Source organism: Rhincodon typus, chromosome 8 (genome assembly GCF_021869965.1).
Source record: "Rhincodon typus isolate 14 chromosome 8, sRhiTyp1.1, whole genome shotgun sequence".
NCBI classification, from domain to species: domain Eukaryota; kingdom Metazoa; phylum Chordata; class Chondrichthyes; order Orectolobiformes; family Rhincodontidae; genus Rhincodon; species Rhincodon typus.
The window spans coordinates 32,889,292-32,909,538 of NC_063339.1; the positions used below are offsets into that span (position 1 = coordinate 32,889,292).

Genomic DNA, 20,247 nt, shown 5'->3' on the forward strand with positions numbered 1-20,247 from the left:
TCACAAATTAAACGGTTTATCAAATTAAGCAAGGTCCCCAATTTACCTGTCACATAGGCCCAGGCTAACAGAAAATCTGTTAACAAGACTACTATTTATTGCAAATAGATGTTGTTTACCTGTGGTTACAATGAACTGTTGACATCTAACTCGACCAGTTAAAACTCTAATCCTCTGTTCTAAAACTCAACAAATACACATAGACACAGACAAAAAGTTAATCGTGGAGGGTAAAAAAACTGGGAAAGCAATTCAATGGCCCTGGTCCACAGGGTTCACTAAGATTAACTTGTTGCTTGTGAGGACTTTCTGTTAAATCTCTCTTCTCTAGATCCTTTTCACCTCTTAGCAGGAGGCACAGTTGATTGGTACATTAATTTGAAAGTGTCTTAGTTACCGATTTAAAGGCCAATGCTTACAGCACCTGGTGAAGGAAAATAAACTGGCTTTCTTTAGGCTTTAGATATTTTACTGAAGAGAAAGAAACACCATCTGGAGGCTTCTGCCAGTGCTGTACACACCCACAAGCTTTTCAGCTACCTAACAGCCAAACAGACAGTTGTCAGGTTGATGGCCTTTGTCATCCACAAGTGGTCACAGCTTCACAAACCAATCAGCTACTTGTTGCCAGCTGAATCTCACTTTGTTCACACTTCTGGCAAATAGCCCTACCCACCACTGTTTGAACAAAGCAGCAGTGTAAACATGACTTACAATCAGTGTCAGTAACTTGCTTCTTAAAATGCTTCTTAAAATTCCTTGTGCAGTACTTGATTTTAAAACAGTCCTTTTCCCACTTCAGACCATAATGAAACATAAACAGAAACATAAAAAGATACAGCCTTTACACAGTAAGAAAAGGACAATAATAGCTTGAAGTATTTGACAGTAGTTTTATTATTTTAAAAAGTTAGGGGCCAGAATGTCATTACAATTGTTCTATTTTAGGATAATAGTACTTTCAGTCATTTTATGGATCTTAATGCTGTATTATTGAATACATTTTCCAAATGATACACTTTTCATGGTTCTAATGTCTTTATTAAATTATGCACCACAGCAAAAGTTGAGTATGGTATCCAGGATATATCCTAAGAAGAAACAAGTTCAAATTAATGGTTATATTCATTTGAAATGATTTCAGCATTTTGATGTAAAACACAGGCATTAAATTTATTAGTACCTCTGTAATGGGAAGAATGTCGTGATTTCGTTTAGTGATACACAAGAATTTTAAACATTAAACCAAAGCTTCAGGAAATTTCTTTAGAACGTGTAAGCAAAATTGCAGGTTGCAGGTTTATATAAGCACGTCAAAAAAGGGAGAGGGATAAAGGGCAACTAGAAGCAACCCATGTGGAACAGGACATGGGGCTGTGGTGTTTGGGTAACGAACAGGCTCTGAAATTGTTAGTCCTGAGGGCTGTAAGGTGCCTAGATGAAAAATGAGGTATTGTTCCTCCAGCCTGCATTGAGCTTTTCTGGAGCGTTGCAGCAGGCCCAAGACAAATATCGGCATGGCAGCATGGTGGCGTGTTGAACTGGCAGGCAACTGGAATTTCGAGGCCATTTTTACAGAGAGAGCAGAGGTGTTTGACAAAATGATTATCCAGTTTTCATTTAATCTCCCATTGGTAGAGAAGACCATGTTGTGAACAGTGAATACAGTACACTAGATTGAATAAAATACAAGTAAATCACTGCTTCACCTGGGAGATGTGTGAGGCCTTGGATTGTGAAGAGAAGGAGGTTAAATGGGAAGGTACCGGAGGGGTGTGGACGTGTTAGGAGTGGACAAGGGTGTCCTAGAGGGAACAATCCCTGTGGAATACTGACGAGGGAGGAGAGGGAAATAAATTGTCTAGTGGTGGCTTTCCACTGAAGGTGGTAGAACTAGCAGCTTATGATCATTTGAAAGTTGAAGACGATGGGGTGGAAAGTGAGGACAAGGGGACCATATGGTTGTTGTGGGAGGAAAAGAAAGGGATGGAGTGAGGGCAGAAATATGGGAAAGGGATTGGACTTAGCTGAGGGCCCTGTCAACCATGGTAGCAGGGAATCTTCAGTTTAAGAAATAGGTGGACATGTTGAGACTTCCCTGGAGAAAGTGTCATCATTAGAACAGATGCGATGAAAGCAAAGAAACTGGGAGAATTTAGTGGAGTCCTTTTACAGGTAGCAAGGTGTGCAGACGTATAGCCAATGTAACTGTGGGAATCAGTGGGTTTGTACTGGGTATCAGTGGCCAGCCTATCCCACAAAATGGAAACAGATGTCAAGGAAGGGAAGGGAGGAGTTAGAGATGGACCAGGTGAAAGTGAGGTAAGGATGGAAATTGGAATGAAAATTGATTAAAAACTTCCAATTCCAGACAAGAGGGAGAATCAACACCAATGATATCATCAATTTACTGAAGAAAGTACATTGGGGAGAGGCCCTAGTAAGACTGGAACATGGAATATTCCATGTACCCTGCAAAGATACAGGCATAACTGGGAGACATGCGGGGTGCCCATAGCCACACCATTGACGCGAAGAAAGTGAGATGAGTTAAAGGATAAACTGCCTACTCTTGCTCCTAGTTCTTTCGCTGTTATATTCTCAAATGTGTCCGTGCCACCAAATCTCTCTGTCTTACATGCCCAGATTGTAGTTGGAGCTAAGAGTTTCGTCGCACCGAGGTCCTGGATGTTTGCTTGTTCTCCACCAGTCCAGGCCTCCTTTTATTATAAACCATTTTCTCCTAGAGAAACAGACAGAGTTATCTTTGAAAAGGACTGTGCAGATGTGTGGAGTGTAAACATGTAGTTTACAGATATACGCAAGAAAGAAGGAGAGCAGATAATGTGGAAAAAATTACTTGTGCTGATGAGAAATGTAAAAGCAATGTTTAGTAGTTGCTACCAGGTAAAAAAGTGCAACAGGCACAAACAACAAAAGCAACAAACAATATGAGAGTGAATCATTAAAATAGGAGAATTAGGACATTTTGAGAAGAAAGCTCAAAAGTGGGGAGGATAGTATACAGTTTGTTAGGGATGTTGGCTGGAATTACTCTGGCCAAGTGGCACACAAAGTTGAGCTCAAAGAGAGTATGCTTACTGACAATTTAACTGCAGGGGAGCACTCACCACATTTACAGCTACAGTGCATGGTACATCATTGCATTCCACTCAACTTTGAAATGAAAAGTTATAGAGTACCAAAAATTCATTTTAAAAACAGTACTGCCAAAAACACTGAGGCAACCAATCAACCCATATCTCCACTCTTTGAACACAGGCTACACATCTAAACATTTTAAAGTGTAAGAATTAAAGTTTAGCTGCAAGACCTGGGATATGAGATTTTGAACATAGTGCTACATATTTGATGAATAAGAGAGTTGGCAGAAGGTTTGCTCTTTCTAACTTCTTCACCCTGTAGGCATTGGTTCTTATTTGGGGGGAGAAAGCCAGCTATCGGCAGAGTATCTGATAGATTAAGGTCTATTCTATTCCTAAAGTTTAAAGTAATACAGAAATTGGTGGTAAGATTATCAAAATATGTACAAAAGGAAAATAAAAAATGAATAAAATAAGTAATAAATTAAAACACATTAAGGATGGCAGGGCAGGTGATATGTTGCAATTGCGGAATGTGAGAGCACTGTGAAACTATTGTGATCCAGGGCAAACTCATTTACAGTTTGAGCTGCAGTTCCACTATCTTCAGCTCTACAATCACTGACACATTAGGGAGAGGAAATATTACCTGGAGTCTTTATTCCAAGATGTAATCACATCCCTTAGCATAGGGTCATTTTGATTAGGTTAATGGTCAGGGAAAGGAGGGCCTGCCTGCAAAGTGGGAAGGTAAAGGGACTGTTACGGAAAAGAGCATGAGGTGAATTTAAAGATTTTACAATTTTCCTCTTCTGTCTGGAACAAAAGTAATTTTTATTTTTATTTTTCTCTTTCAAAATGTGTTCCATCACATCCTCTGTTTGTGAACACCAATTTGTAAATAACCCACAACAAACTCTCTTTAGGGTTTAAAAACAAAACGATGGCTTATTCATGCAAGCAAATAAATTTGATTTGACATTGCTTTCACTGCCTTTTGAGGAAGGGAGTTTCAGAGAGTCACCACAGTCTGTGAGGAAATAACACTCATCTCTATCTTAAAAAGGCAACTCCTTTATTTTAGTTCTTCCTTTCCTTCTTTTCCTGATTTTTAGCTGCTTCCGGAATGTTACTTCTATATTTAATAGTGAAGATTGATGCGACATACCTATTTGATTCATCTGCCATCTCTTTATTTTTCATCATTAATTCCCAAAACTCACTTTCCATAGGTGCTCTTCTTCTTCTAAGGTAGTCGCAAAGGACTGAAGGTTACCTTCTTCAGCTCCAGAATTGTAGATCCTAAGACAATTAAACAGTCCAATGCTGGATCTGCAATTTACATATACTAGCATAAGTGGGGTAGGTGGTGTTTGTTGGGGTGAGTAAATAGGATTCTCAAACTTTTACATGTTCCTTCTGCTGTTTGCATATGGGTCTCTAGCTGTTGGAGATGCTAGAAATGGTTGGAACTTTCATGGATGCTTCTTTTCCAGATTGTGCTGTCTTGGGCAAGAGATTCCCATGAATTGTTGGGGAAGCCACAGTTTTTCAGGGATGCATTAAAGTTGTCCTTGAAGAATTTCCTCTGCCATCTTATAACAACTTGCTATGACAAAGCTCTAAGACAGCCTGTTTTACAGGACCAATTTTCACTTTTCTCTTTTGGTAAAATATCTGTAGAAACTCTAACTCTCTGTTTCTATATTTCTAGCTAACTTGGAGTCATAGAGCTATACAGCACAGAAAAAAACCCTTTGGTCCAACTTATCTGCACTGACTATACATCCCAATCTGACCTAGTCCCATTTGCCAGCATTTGACTCATATTCTTCCAAACCCTTCCTATTCATATATCCATCCAGGTGCCTTTTACATGTTGTATTTGTACCTGCCTCCGCCATGTCCTCTGGCAGCTGGTTCCATATATGCACTACCTGCTGCATGAAAAAGTGACCCTTCAGGTTCTTTTCAAATCTTTGCCCTCTCATCTTTAAAACTATGCCCTCTAGTTTTGGACACCCCACTCTAGGAAAAAGACCTTGGCTAAGCACCCTATCCATGCTCCTCATGATTTTATAAACCTCTATAAGGTCATCCCTCAGCCTCCAATTCTTCGCGGGGGGAAAAGGCCCCAGCCTATTCAGCCTCTCCCTATAACTCAAACCAGTCCCAGCAATATCCTTGTAAATCCTTTTCTGCACCCTCTCAAGTTTAACAACATCATCTTTCCTGTGGAAGGGTGACCAGAATTATACACAGTATTCTAAAAGTGGCCTCACCAATGTCCTTCACAGCCACAACTTGACATCCCAACTCTTGTATTCAATGCACTGACCAATGAAAGCAAGCATACCAACACCTTCCTAACCACCCTCTCTGCCTGGGACTCCACTTTCTAGGAAATATGCACCTGCATCTTTTAGGTCACTTTATTCGGCAACACACCCCAAGGCCCTACCGTAACTGTCTAAGTCCTGCCTTACCAAAATGCAACACCTAATTTATGTTATCTATATTAAACTCCATCTCCACTCTTGGCCAATTGGCCTTTCTGATCAAGGTCCCATGGTACTCTGAGATAATTTTCTTCACTTTCCACTACACCACCTATTTTGATGTCATCTGCAAATTTACGAATGAAAGCTCCTATGTTCACATCCAAATCATTTTGTACAAAATGACAAAAAGCAATGAACCCAGCACTGAGCCTTGTGGCACACCATTGGTCACAGGCCCCCATTCTGAAAAGCAACCTTCCACCACCACCGCCCTCTGTCTCTTATCTTCAAGCCAATTTTGTATCTATTTGGTTAGCTCCCCTGGATCCCATGTGATCTAACCTTACTAACCAGTTTATCATGCAGACCCTTGTTGAACACTTTGCTGAAGCCCATGTAGAGCACGTTTACCACTCTGCCTTCATCAATCTTTGTCACCTAGAGCATAGAACACAGAACAGTATAGCACAGCACAGGCCCTTCGGTCCACAATGTTGTGCCGACCTATTATCCTACTAAGATCAAACTACCCTGCATACCCTACATTTTACTATCCTCCATGTGCCTATCGCTTAAAATTCTCTAAAATATCGGACTCTTTAAAAATATCAATCAATTTAGTGAGACACGATTTCCTACACACAAAGCCATGTTGACTATCCCTAATCAGTCCTTGTCTTTACAAATACATGTAAATCCTGTCCCTCAGAATCCCCTCCAACAACTTATCTACCACTGATGTAAGGTTCACTTGTCTGTAGATCCCTGGCTTTTCCTTACAACCTTTTAAAAATAATGGCACCTTGTTAGCCAATCTCCAGTCTTCCGATACCTCACCTGTGGCTGTGGATGATACAAATATCTCAGCAAAGGACCCAGCAATCTCTTCTCTAGCCTCCCAGAAAGTTCTGGGAAATAGCTGATCAGGTCCTGTTGATTTATCTAACTTTATGTATTTTAAGATGAACACTTTTCAAGACATCACTATTTATTTCCCCAAGTTCCTTACCTTCCATGTCGTCCTCCTCTGTAAATATTGATAAGAACTATTTGTTTAGTATCTCTCCTATCTCCTGTGGTACCACTTCTAGATGGCCATACACATCTTTAAGGGACCCTATTTTCTCCCTAGTTACTCTTTTGCCTTCATGTACTTATAGAATTTCTTTGGATTCTCCTTAACTCTATTTGCCCAAGCTATCTCATGTACCCTTTCTGCTCTCCTGATTTCCCTCTTAAGAATACTCCTACTACCCTTTTATTCCTCTAGGGATTCACTCGATCCCACTGTCTATACCTGATACATGCCTCCCTCTTTTTCATGACCAGAGCCTCAATTTCTCTAGTCATCCAGCTTTCCCTACACCTACCAGTCTTGCCTTTCAATAACAGGTATATACTGTCTCTGAACTCTCATTATCTCATTTTTAAAGGCCTTCCACTTCCCGACCATCCCTTCACCCGCGAACAGCCTCCTCAATCAATTTTTGAAAGTTCCTGTCTGATACTGTCAAAACTGGCTTTACTCTAATTTAAACTTTACCTTTTGATCAGTTCTATCCTTTTCCATAACCATTTTAACACAAATAGAATTATGATCACTTACCCCAAAGCGCTCCCACCAGTGACAGGGCAGTCACTTGTGCTGCCTTATTTCCCAACAAAAGGTCAAGTATTGCTTCTCCTCTAGAAGGTACAACTACATATTGAATAAGAAAGTTTTCTTGTACACACTTATCAAATTCCTCCCCATCTAAGCCCTTTACACCATGGCGGTCCCAATCTATGTTTGGAAAATTAAAATCCCCTACCATTATTCTTTTGTACACTACTTTTTTTCTCCTAATTAAACTTTAGTCAGTCTTTGCTTTTTTTCAATAGGAGATCTCATTGACATGTATAGACTTATGACCATGCAGTACATGGTGGTTGCAGGAAAAGAGTTTCCCTGGTTAAGTCACGGTGATGCAGAACAAGGGGTCAGTGTCCCATGATATTAAGATAAGATAGCCCATTTTAGACTTAGACAAGTAGTGATTTCTTCACTCAGAGAGTGGTGAACTTTTGGAATTCTCTACCCCAGACAGCAGTGGACACCAAGTCACTGAATAGGTTTACAAAAGAAATTTTTTTTCTCCCTTGGGATGCAGGCGACACTGGCTGACCAGAATTTATTTCCTGTGCCTAATTGCTCTTGAGGCGGTGGTGGTGAGCTGCCTTCTTGAGCCACTGCGATCAATATGCTGTAGGTAGACCCAGATGTTGTTAGGGAGCAAATTCCTCAATTTTGACCCAGCAACAGTGAAGGAACAGCGATATATTTCCAAGTTAGGATGTTGAGTGGCTTGGTGAGAAACTTTGCAGGTAGTGGTGTACCCATATATCTGCCTCAAAAAAATAAAAGCAAGTGTGCCATATGCCTTCTTAATTATCTTATTCACCTGTACTGTTGAATTCAAGGATCAGTAGACATGCATACCAAAGTCCCTCTGATCACTTGTACTTCATGAGGTCCTACCATTCATCGTGCCTTATCTTGTCTGGCCTTGTCTTGCTAATCCTTCCAAAATGCATCACTTCACACTTCTGTAGATTGAATTCCATTTGGCACTGTTCTGCTCATCTGACAAGCCCATCTGCATCCTCCTGTGGTCTAAAGCTTTCCTCCTTGCTGTTTACCACACCACCAATATTCATTTCATTTGTAAAGTTACTGAGCAAACCTCCTACATTTTAATGTCTAGACTTTTTAATGTACACTATAAATAGGAGGCGAGCCATCACCAATGCGCTATGCCAGTTGACACAGGCTTCCAGTTACAAAAACAGCCTTCAACCATCACCTTTCTGCCTCCTCCCGCTAAGCCAATTATGGATCAAATTTGCCAAATTGCCCTGAATCCCATTAGTTCATGATCTTGTTCACCAGTTTCCCATCCAATACCTTGTCAAAAGGCTTATACAAGTCCATCTGAATTACGTCAATTACCTTTATCTCACACATCTAGTCACATACCAACAAAACTCAATCAAACCTGTCAGACATGATCTTCCCTTGACCAAGCTATGCTGAATATCCTTGATCAATCCTTGCCTCTCCAAGTGGAAATTAATTTTGTCTCTCAGAATTTTTTCCAAAAATTTCCTTACCACTGACATTTGACTCACTGGTCTAGAGTGCCCTGGTTTATCCCTACCACCTTTCTTAAATAATGGTACCACTTTAGCTGTTCTTCAGTCCTCTAACAATTCTACTATGGTCAGACAGAATTTTAAAATTAATGTCAGGTCAATCTTTTCCTTGTCCCTGACTGCAGTCTAGGATACATCTCACCTGGGCTGGGCCACTTATCGGTTTTAGCATGACTAAAATTGGATAATATTTTCTCCCACTCATAGGATCATTCAGTACAGAGGCTCTTCAGCCCATCTAGTCTGTACCACTAAAAATACACTACATATTGTCTACACAAGTCCCACTTTCCCACTCTAGGCCCATAGTCTTGAATGTTATGACACTTGAAGTGGCCATCCAATTACTTTTTAAAGATTGCCAGGTTATCTGCCTCAACTACCCTCCCAGGCAATGCATTTGAGATCCCCACAACCCTTTGAATGAATTTTTTTTTCTTTAATCCCCTCAACTTTCTACCTTTCACTTTAAAAGTCTGCCCTTGTTTTTGACTTTTTGATTAAGCGGAACATCTGCTTTCTATCCACACTGTTAATGCCACTCATAATCTTACTCAACTCTATCAGATCCCCTCTCAACTTTCTCTGCTCCAAAGAAATCAATCCTAGCTTAGCTAGCATCTCTTCATAGCTGAAATGCTCCATCCAAGGGAACATCCTGGTGAATCTCCTCTGCAACCCCCCCTCCCATGCAATCACATCCTTCCTTTAATGCAGTAACCAGAACTGCACGCAGTATTCCAGCTGTGGCCTAACCAAAGTTTTGTACAATTCCAACATAACCACCCTGCTCTTGTAATCTCTGCCTTGACTAAAAGTCAAATATCCCATATATCTTAACTTCCCTATTAACCTGCCCTGTCACCTTCAGGGTCTTTGGACAAGCTCCCAACCCCTAAGACCCCTCTATTCCTTTTGAACTTCTGAGTGTCCTGCCATTCATTTGAATACTTCCTTGGCTTGTTAATTCTTCTAAATTGTTCATAATTGATTCATATTTGTCTATATTAAATTCTATCTGCCACTGATCTGCTCACATAACTAATCCATTTATATTCTCCTGTAACCTAACACCTTCCTTCTCATTGTCACCACACAGCCAATCTTTGTGTTAACTGCAACTAACTTATGGTCCTCCCCATATTCCATTTTCACCATTTATGAAGATCACAAACAATAAGGGACTCAGCAGCAATCCCTGTGGTACACCAGTCTCCAGTCACCCATATAATCCTTCTACCATCACCCTCTGTCTCCTACCATTAAGCCAATTTTTGGATCCAACTTGCCACGTTACCCTGGATCCCATGAACTTTTACCTTCGTTGTCAGTTTCACATTTGGGGCCTTGTCAAAGGCCTTGCTGAAACCCATAAACTACATCAACTACCTACCTTCATCTATTTGGTTCCCTGCTCGAAAAATTCATCTAGATTTGTGAGGCATGACCTCTGTCTGACAAAGCCATGCTGACTATCCTTGATCAAACCCTGCCTCCCTAAATAGAGATTATTTTTTTTCTCTCACTATTTTCTCCAATAGATTCCCTACCACTGATGAGAATTGACTGATCTATAGCTCCCTGGTCTATCCCTACCACCTTTCTCGTAGAGCGGAACCAAATTAGCTGTCCTCTAGTGCACTGGCAACTCCCTATGGCCAGAGAAGATTTAAAAATTTTAGTAAGGGCCACTGTTATTTCCTTCCTCACAGCCCTCAGGTAAAAAAATTCCACAGATTCACTACCTTCTGAGCGAAAAGAAATTCCTCCTCTGTTTTAATTTTCTGCATTATGCAGGAAGGCAACTTAGCAGTAATATGGGCAGGAATATTGTGAGCATCCAGGTGAGTGCTGAAAAAGTGAGAGCAATGACACCAAACAAAGCACCTAGAGATGCAGCTTGTTCCAGTTCTTGAGTTGGTTACATGACCTGGAGTGTTCTTTCTGCAACATTACTTTGGTGGTTGCTGGTGCTGCCCAAGTAACACTGAAGTGCAGAAGTGACCTGTTAGTGAATTGGAGATGTGCAATGAGCATTCTTAGAAGCTGGCGCATATCAGCTGCCACTCTCTGCAGTCACGGGGGTGTGAGGCTGGTACAATTGAAGCAAGCCCTGAGATGTTGGAGCCTAGTTTCCAACATTTAGAAAAAGGAGCAAGCTGAATCTGTTGGGTCCTTGCTCTGGTTTTCTTGTTGGGTTTTCTGAATGCCTAGCTTATTTGGTGAGTTTGGAATTTTGGGAGTCTGAATGTTAATGAGACCAGTAATCACTGTTTTGAAGCACTTTGGGATGTATTACCACACCAAAGCTGCTCTATAAATGCAAATTGTAAGATTAAGTCACAAGAAATTAGAGTAGAATTAGGCCACTTGGCTTCTGAGCTTGAAGACCATTCAAAAAGATCATGCCTGATTTGATTGGGGCCTGAGCTCCACTTTCCTGCTGCGTTCCTACCTCATAACTCTTGACTGCTTTGTTTATAATGAAATGTCTAAGACAGCCTTGAATGTACTCAATAACATAGATGAAGGAACTTCATCCAAATTTGCTGATAATACAAAGATAAGACAGAAAGCAAGTTGCAAGAAAGAAGCAAATTATCTGCAAATATTGATGACTAGAAAAAATGGCAGCTGGAGTTTGGCTTTGTTGCAAGGGTGAATGGAGTATAAAAGTAGAGAATTTTTTTCTGTGTGTACAGGGCATTGGTAAGGCCATACCTAAAGTACTGTGTACAACTTTGGTCATATTTCTTGAGGAAGGACATACTTGCATTGGAAGCTGTTTAGAGAAGATTCATGGGGCTGATTTCTAATTCTATGGTGACAGGTTAAGCAGCTGGGCCATTTAATCATTGACATTTACCTCAATTACAAGTGATCTCATTGAAACAAAAAAGATTCTGAAGGTAGTTGACAGGGAGCTATTGAGACAATATTTTTCTTCTGGAGGAATCTATTGTTTGGAATTTTCTTGCCCAGCAAGCAGTGAAGTATAGGTCATTGAATATATTTCAGGCTGTGTTAGAATTTGTTCGACCATAAATTCAGAGTTATGGGGAATAAGTAGGAAAAGGGAGTTAAGCACAAGCAGGTGACCCAGATTTTATTGAATGGGCTTGAGTTGTCAAATAGTTTATTGTACCTTATGTTATTCCTAAACTATGTCCCTTAACTATAGATTCCCCCATGAGGGAAAAGTTGTTGTCTCTAAATATATTCTCACATGCTATTTAATAGAGAATTCCAGATTTTACTACAGTGACAATGAAGGAACAAGGATATATCAAAGTTCTGCAACTTGGAAGATAAATTTGGAAGTGATAGTGCTCTTTTATACGTGCTACCTTTTCTCCTAGAATTTTATGGTTTCAGAGGGACTGCTGAAGAATACTTAACGACTTGGTGCAATACATCAATAGATTTATCGTATTGTGGTGGTGGAGGGAGTATTTCCTGACCAAGGGAACTGCTTTGACCTGAATGGGTTGAGCTTAAGTGTTGGAACTGCATTCATTCAAGCAATTAGAATATTCGATCACACTCTTAAATTGTACCTTGTACATATTCAAGATGTTTCGGAGGTAAACTACTGACCTGGTGAGCCATGGTATTTCTGCGGTTGGTTCAGCTTTTTAACAAATCAGTTGTGATGCTCAAATGTTAACAGTGTGGGATTTACCATTGGTAATAACCACTGAATGTCAAGCAGCCTCTTTTTCTAATTTAACATATTTTTCTAATGGACCTACTCCGATATTATTGTACACCTCTGAAGCAGAGGGGATATGAACTTGGGATCTCCCAGTCCAGGACACTATCACTGAGCCACAAGAGAGCCCAATAACATCTCTGAACAGGTTGACTATAAAATATCTACAGCTGGGGAAAATGCTTGATACTGCAGTTTAGTGGATAAAAGTACCTGCTCAGTGAACGGATGTTTCTGTGTTCTGAACTTTGACAGTGCCTTTTTGTTAAGGGCTTTATTGGCTCAGTGGTGGTATCCCTACCTCTGGACTGGGCTGTCTGGGTACAAGTGCATCTGCTTCAGACATGTGTCAAAACCTCTCTTAAACAGTTGATTTAAATATATCTACACCTGGAAACTTTCCACATGCTGACTGCATTTTGGGAGACATTTTGTTAGAAAGGCAAAATAAGTCTATCAAGAAGTAACTCTTCTAATCCTGAGCCCACATTCAGGTAACTGTTTTCCAAAATTTAGATCATTGGCAGCATCCAGTGATACCTTTTTTTAAGATCCAGTGGTCATGGTGCATGCAGAGTCAATTTATCTATACACTAGGTTTGCTACTGAATTGGTTCAGGAAGAACCGATTGGTAAATATCGCACCTAAACCACCCAATAAATAAACGACCACCAAAGAAAAACAGCAGCAGATACATGGGAATACTACCACCTGCAAGTTCCCCTCCAAGCAATTCACCATACTGACTTGGAAATATATCTATGATCCTTCAGTGTCACTACGTCACAGTCCTGGAACTCCCTTTGTAACAGCATTGTAGGATTACTGACATCAAATGGACTGCAGTGGTTCGAGAAGGCAATTCACTTTCTCAAAGGATGAGGAATAAGTGTTGACCCAACCAGTGATGCCCACATCACATGAATTAATTAAAAAAAAAACAAATTGCTGGGCCCCAGTTTCAAATGTAGGCTTTGGATAACTCTCTCTCTTGATGGCCATCCAATATTGCTGGCAATTCCAGTATAGAATATTTACACAACTACTGACTGTCATATTGGGAATGTTGCTGTCATTTTACGCTTAAAATCATGGAAGTATCATTGAATTTCTAACTCAGTTGTTAGCATCCTCGCTTCTGTGTCACAAGGCTCTGGGTTCAAATCATACTTAAGGCTGGAGCACAAGTATCTATGCTTACCCTTCACTGCAGAGATAAGTGTGTGCTGCACTATTGTATGATTGGGTAGCTGCTTGGGTAGATGTAAAAGATGCCATGGCACTACTTTGGAGTGGGGGAATTATCTTCAAAGTGTTGGCTAATATCTATTCAAACAACATCACAAAAAAAAATCAGATTATCTTTCATTATCTATGATCCAATAATTTTGTGTGTTTGCTATGCACAAATTGTTTAGCATATTTCCAACATTATGGCAGTGACTACAAAACACTTCCTTAAATGCAAAATTTTTTGACATCCATTGGATGTGAAAAGCCCTATATAAATGCAAATGTTTCTTTCTCTGGTGTTCAGTTGCAAGGATAGCTATGTATATGTAGCCTCTCACAGATAAAAATTTGGAATTAGTCACATACATAGATATACACATAGAAGACAGGAGCAGGAGGAGGCCATTTGGCCCTTCAAGCCTGCTCCCCTATTCAACATGATCATGGCTGATTGTCCAACTCAATAGCCTAATAATGCTTTCTCCCCACAACCTTTGATCCCATTCACTCCAAGTGCTATATCTAGCTGCCTCTTGAATATATTCAATGTTTTGACATCAACTACTTCCTACGGTAATGAATTCAACAGGCTCACTACTCTTCGGGTGAAGAAATGTTTCCTCATCTCTGTACTAAATGGTCTACCCTGAATCCTCAGACTGTGACCCCTGGCTCTGGACACACCCACCATCCGTAACATCCTCCCTGCATGTACCCTGTCTAGTCCTGTTAGAATTTTGTAAGTCTCTGAGATCCCGCACCAACCCCTCCACCACGCACCTCCCCCCCCCCCCCCCCCCGACCCCCTGCCCCACCGCCCCCGACACTTCCTCCTTCGTCTGAACCTAGTCATTCTCTCATCAGTCTTGTCATCCCTGGAATCAGCCTGGTAAACCTTTGCTGTGCTCCTTGTGTTCACTTAATAAAGTTAGTCATTTAAGAAACTAAGGTACCAGGTGTTCTTTAGAAATAAGATGACTTCCTTTCTTGTGCTTGATCTCCTCACACATAACAAGAGTGATGTGGAACTTCTAACAAGTATGTAAAGAAAATAATTAAAACTAACAACCAATGCCTTTTATTCTCCATATATGGTAATCTGGCTTTATTTTTACTCAGAAAATTAATGGGCAGAATCTTATCTCCTTAGAATTTAAATCTGGACCAGAACCATTTCCAGATTCAACTCCAACAGTTTGAGATCTGCTTGCCTGCACAGTCTTCCTGGAGGTGGCCACTTAACAGGCTACCTTCAGCAGCCATGTCCATTTAAGATTGGCAGGCAGGCTATATATGTAGGAGGGGCAATCAAAGCTCCCAAGATCTGAGCAACAGGCAGTCTCAATGGAGAGGTGGACAAAGCTGCTGTTGGTGGGAAACTGAAGGGTACCTCAAGATGGTGGCAACCTTTTGAATGTATAAAAGTAAGCAGTTGTCATACTATCAAGCCAACCAAGTATAATAAATATCTTCAACAATAAATCTACCAGATTGATAAGGTATCAAATCGACTTCACCACCAATGAGTTTATCATTCACATTGCTATCAAATGATATGTTCATTTTCATAATTAGGTATGCAGCTACACTATAGCCCTTTGGTCCTCAAAGTTCAGGGTGGAATTAAAGGAGGCATCATTGGACCTACCCTCTATTTACAAAAGGATGCTATCTCCAGCCATCTACCGGATCTTTGGCAGTGGTGGCCTATCCCACCATTGAGAGGATCTTGGTGGCATTACCATTCTGCCCTCCCAATTTGCACGATTGCCAATAATTGATTACCGGCCCCTTTTGGGCAGGTATCCATTGCTGTCCTGAGCTTACCTTCAATAAGACCACTCGGAGGCAAATCTTGTTGGGTGCACAACCCAATGTGCACCTTTCCAAAATGACTCCCTTACCTCCAAAGTCATCTGCCTGTGGGTGAGAAAGTTTTGCACATGCCCTGCTAATATTATGGAAAATAATATCATTTGCCAGCAATGTGATGATAAATACAGAGGTGGTGAGGTTGACTTGATGCCTTATTGTAGTAGATTTGCCATTGAAGATATTTATTATACTTGGTGGAAAATATATCCTGATCACTGTGGCTTGTACTATTGAAAAATGATGTAATAATAAACTGATATGACTTCATGGACTGACAGTCTGAAAGGTTTGATGTGAATAAATTTAACAGATTTGCCTTCTGAGAGATATTAGAGTTATAACTAAACACAAAAGAGAAGCCAAAAGGGTCTACCAGAGAACTGATAATGGACAGAGGTAGATTTCAATACAGTAAGAAATAAGAATGAGAGAGTTCTGCGTTTCAAAATACCTTAGTGACTTTTACAAGCTACTATAAATGGATGTTTTAGGACAAGTGAATGAAAACATTTTATGGAAGAATTACTTCAGGATCTTATTAATAACTACTTTATATAATCTTTTAAATTTAGAGGACCAAAACACCAGGAAACGTTGCTTCCCAGGTAAATACATATATAAGCTTGCTTATGGAGTAAAGACAGGTTGTATTTATTTTTAATTCACCTCCTTTTTATGTGAATTTCTAACAGTTAAATCAGAGGAATGAACTGTACATTGCGCTTACATAAATGAACATCATACAGAGCATTTAAGCAAATAGAAATAATAATCCTTACTTGTGCCTTGTGATCAGATTTTCGAGATTTAGGAGGGGAATTACTTGTATGAGAATTTCCAACCTCCGTGTTCCTGTGGCTATCGTGTTTATATCGCTCGGTCAGTTACATTTCTGATCAATATCAACTCCTAGTTGATTGATAGTTGGGGGGAGGGGTGGAATTCACCAAGTGAAATAATGCTGAATGTCAAGAAATGTTAGATTTTCTCTTGTTAAAATGGCCATTGCTTGACACTTAGCCAAAGCGTGAATGTTGTCCACATCTTATTGCATGCAGGCGCCATTTTAGTTTCTGAGGACTTGCAAATGGTACTAAACGCTGTTCAATCATTAGTGAAATATTCATTTCTGACATTAGATTGGTGAGAAGTACCTGAAAATGGTTGGGCAGAACTATCCTATGGAACTAGTATTGGGATGAGTGGCCTCCAACAATCTCAAACATGTTCTTTATGCCAAAAGTGACTCCAGTCAAAAGAATTTTTTTTCCTCTTTATTCCCATTGTCTTCAATTATGCTATGGCTCTTTGGTGCCACCCTCAGACAAATGCCATCCAGATGCCAAGGGCAGTCACTCTTTGGTCACTTCTGCAATTCAACTCTTTAGTCTGTGATGAGCCAAGACTGAGCTGAGTGGCCCTGACAGAACTCCGACTGAGAATTACTGAGTTGGTCGTTGCTAAGTAAATGTTATGTAATAACTATTCACAACAACCCCACTCATTTTGGTTATAATGGAGCGTAGACTAACAGATAATAATTGGTTAGATTTGATTTAACCTGCTTTTTTATGAGCAGGACCAATGTGGGTAGTATTTCACAATGTTGGGTTGAAGCCTGTGTTGTAGTTTTACAGGAACAGCTTGGCTAAGGGCACGGTTAGTCTGAAACACAATTTTTTTTAATCGTACAGGTGTCAGGACCCATAGTTGTTGTGTACAGTGTTTTATTTTTTCGGGTTTTCTAGATGTCATGTGCAATGAATCAAATTTTTGATAGATTAGTACCTATGATTGTGGGGACCTCCAGAGGAGACCAAGTTTGATATTGATTCAGAAGATAGACAAGGTTGAGATATTTGAACTATTACACTGATGTGCTGGGATCCTCTATTATTGAGGAGAGGGATGTTGTAGAGCCTCCCCCTTTAGCTGGCTGTTTAAATTGTCCATCATCATTCACGGCTTGGATGTGGCAGGATCACAGAGATTTGATTTGTTGGTTGTGAGATCACTTAGCTCTGTCTATAGATATACTGTCTCCGTAAGTTCTGCCCTAAAGCTTCACCAGGTTGCCACCTCATTTTAAATGTGACTGGTACTGCTCCTGCATGCTGTCCTGCACGCCCCATTGAACTAGGGTTGATCCAGTGACTTGATTGCAATATAGTAACATATAAGGTGTGTCATTATTAACAATTAATAGGAAAGGGAAATAAATTCCTTTAATATAGTTTACACCCAGTAATACAGTGCTTAGAGTCAAGGGCAGATGAGCCATTTATCCATAAAATGTGCACTGATGTCTGACGTGTGTCTACAGCATGCAATCCAGGTTGTGAAAGCCAATTCGGTGAAGACCCGCACATCATCACTACAGGAAATAATATCTTTGTTATTGATTTGTATTTTTATATTGTATTGTTTATAACTGAACATTAGAGGGCTACCTGGTGGGAGCAAGTAAACCAATTATACTCCAGGGTCTCCTCTTATATTGGAGTCTATACCTGGAAATAATTCAGACTGGAATAAAAAACAGCCATCCAATTACTACATCTTCTGTTGCTTGTAACTTGGGGTGGTGTAAAGATTTGCCAAAGCTGGAAATTCCAAAAGCTTAATAAAGTAACTTCTGCACTGTGCTTTCTGCTTTCATTCATCAAATTGAGGATTGTGAAAAAGTTGTTTTTTTTTCAAACACACTTTTAGGGAAACCTGAGATTCATCCAAAAAAATTCATACATTCAAAATGCACTTCAAAAAAATTTCCAAGATCGTATGTGCTTCTTTGGATTTTTTTTGAAGCTGTTAAGATGTAATTATTAAAATGTAATATTGAATTTAACCTTGTTGCATGTTTGTTTTTAAGAGGTTAAACAAGTATAGTTTGCATGCACCAGACCAATCTTGATTTTTGTTGCTTTATGCAATTTGCACAGTTGTCACAACTTTGCTTTTAAAATGGAATTAATGTTTGCAGATGTAAAGGATATGGGGAAAGAACAGGGAAATTCGGCTTCACAAACATCTCTTTTGGTGCTGGTGACAAGAATTAGATGACATTTTCTGTATTGTAAAATTCTATGATTTCCATTTTGGAGTCTTGATATTTTTCTTTTGTTCACACACTGCTGAGCAAGAGAATGCTTGAAGGCAGGACTGTGCAAGTTATGCATTAGTAAAAACTCCATTAAAACTGTATGCTCTGTAAATTTAACAGAGTGCTTTCACTTGCATCATATCAACTGGAATAATCTCATCTTCCCATTCTGTTGCTTTCTCACTCTTCAGGCAGAGAAAGCAAGAGAAACATGATACAGGTGCCCACAAATCCCGCGGAAGAGCAAACTTTGAAGAGAGCTGATAAAAAGAGACAGAGAAAGCAAGGTAGAGAAAATGAGAACATAAGAAAATACAGGATAGAAAAGGCATGGGAGAAAAATAAATAAATATCACTTTTACACTTTGAGATGATCCAAGTTGGCGCTTAGGATCTGTTATAGAAATCATAAAAAATTTACGACACAGGAGGCCATTTGGCCCTTCATCTCCGTACGCATGACAAAAAGCTACCAGCCTTAACCCAGCTTCCAATATTAGGTTTAGAGCCGACAGATCACAGAATTTCAAGTAGACATTTTGAAATAAACCTAGTGTCTGCCTCGACTACTCGTTCGCAATGTGAATTCCAGGTCCCAGCACAGTAATCTCAAACCATTGGGAAGTGAGGGTAGCAAAGTGGCGAAATGGGTCACTAGATCATTTTAGCGTTAAAAGCTAGCCTTTCACATTTCGTGAAGCATCATTTCGTGTGATTGAACAGCAATTGGTGCCTACAATTAGTTGGGTGTGAAATCACCCTTAACTATAAATAATTCCGGATGAGACAGATGACTGCCAAAAGCAGTAACTATCCAGCCTTTTTTTTAAAAAAAGTCATCTATCTAGAGACGGGGCCACTGGAATCAGCCACGAGGCAGCACAAACATGCGATATCACATCTAACTGAGGCTAGATGAGATGGGCTGTTGAACCTAATAGTTATGAGGTTGCCGCTTTAAATTGTGCCAATGCCCTCAGTGTAGGGCGAGCGACCAACCACCTGGGCCACTCTCACCTTAAAATATTGATCAGTTTAAGAGAAGAACACGTTCAAAGTGTTGGCTGCTATCAACTACGAGGATTTTTTTTAAAAATCTGACTTACAAATTAAGGAAAAGATGCACAGTCCGATCAGAGAGAAGTGTTTTTTTTGCCCTGACCCAAAAGCGGCACGAGCTGAGAGCAACGGACAGCTGTGTCCGGTTTCCAGGGCAACGATGTGAGATTGCTGCAGGCGGCCTGTCCTCGCTGTCAATTGCTGCTCGAATTCCCTACCTCGGTTTCATACTGAAAAGTAAATTGGGGATTTAACTTCTGGCGTGTATCCATAATTTTAAAACCACGAGCCGAGTTAAAATGATCACTTAACAAAAACACTACGAAATAGAACTACCGAAAAATGGGGGGCTGTCGTCGTACATTTGCTCCACGGCGATGGTCTGCCATCTTGTGTGTACCTGGGTATACAATTTGAGCGAGCGTAACAACGAGATGTGAGCTTGCTGCTGGCGAACGGTATGCGAT

General features: G+C 40.1%; 1 protein-coding gene and 1 long non-coding RNA gene across 5 annotated transcripts in view; one reads left to right on the forward strand and one right to left on the reverse strand.

The window, feature by feature from the left end:
• Positions 1-20,247, forward strand: part of LOC109936931 (MAPK/MAK/MRK overlapping kinase) — a 124,301-nt gene that overhangs the window by 2,499 nt on the left and 101,555 nt on the right. Inside the window, exon 1 of one of the 4 annotated variants that reach the window (XR_007262569.1) lies at positions 19,949-20,238. The exons of the other annotated variants lie outside the window; for them this stretch is intronic. The gene's annotated coding sequence lies outside the window, so the exon portion shown is untranslated. Of the gene's footprint in view, positions 1-19,948; positions 20,239-20,247 lie in introns of those variants that run through there. 4 annotated transcript variants of the gene reach the window in all.
• LOC125483635 lies at positions 1,017-20,026 on the reverse strand. Its single transcript, XR_007262570.1, has 3 exons — positions 19,828-20,026; positions 2,571-2,743; positions 1,017-1,091 (listed from the first exon to the last, which is right to left on the reverse strand). It is a non-coding gene; the product is annotated as an uncharacterized LOC125483635 (long non-coding RNA).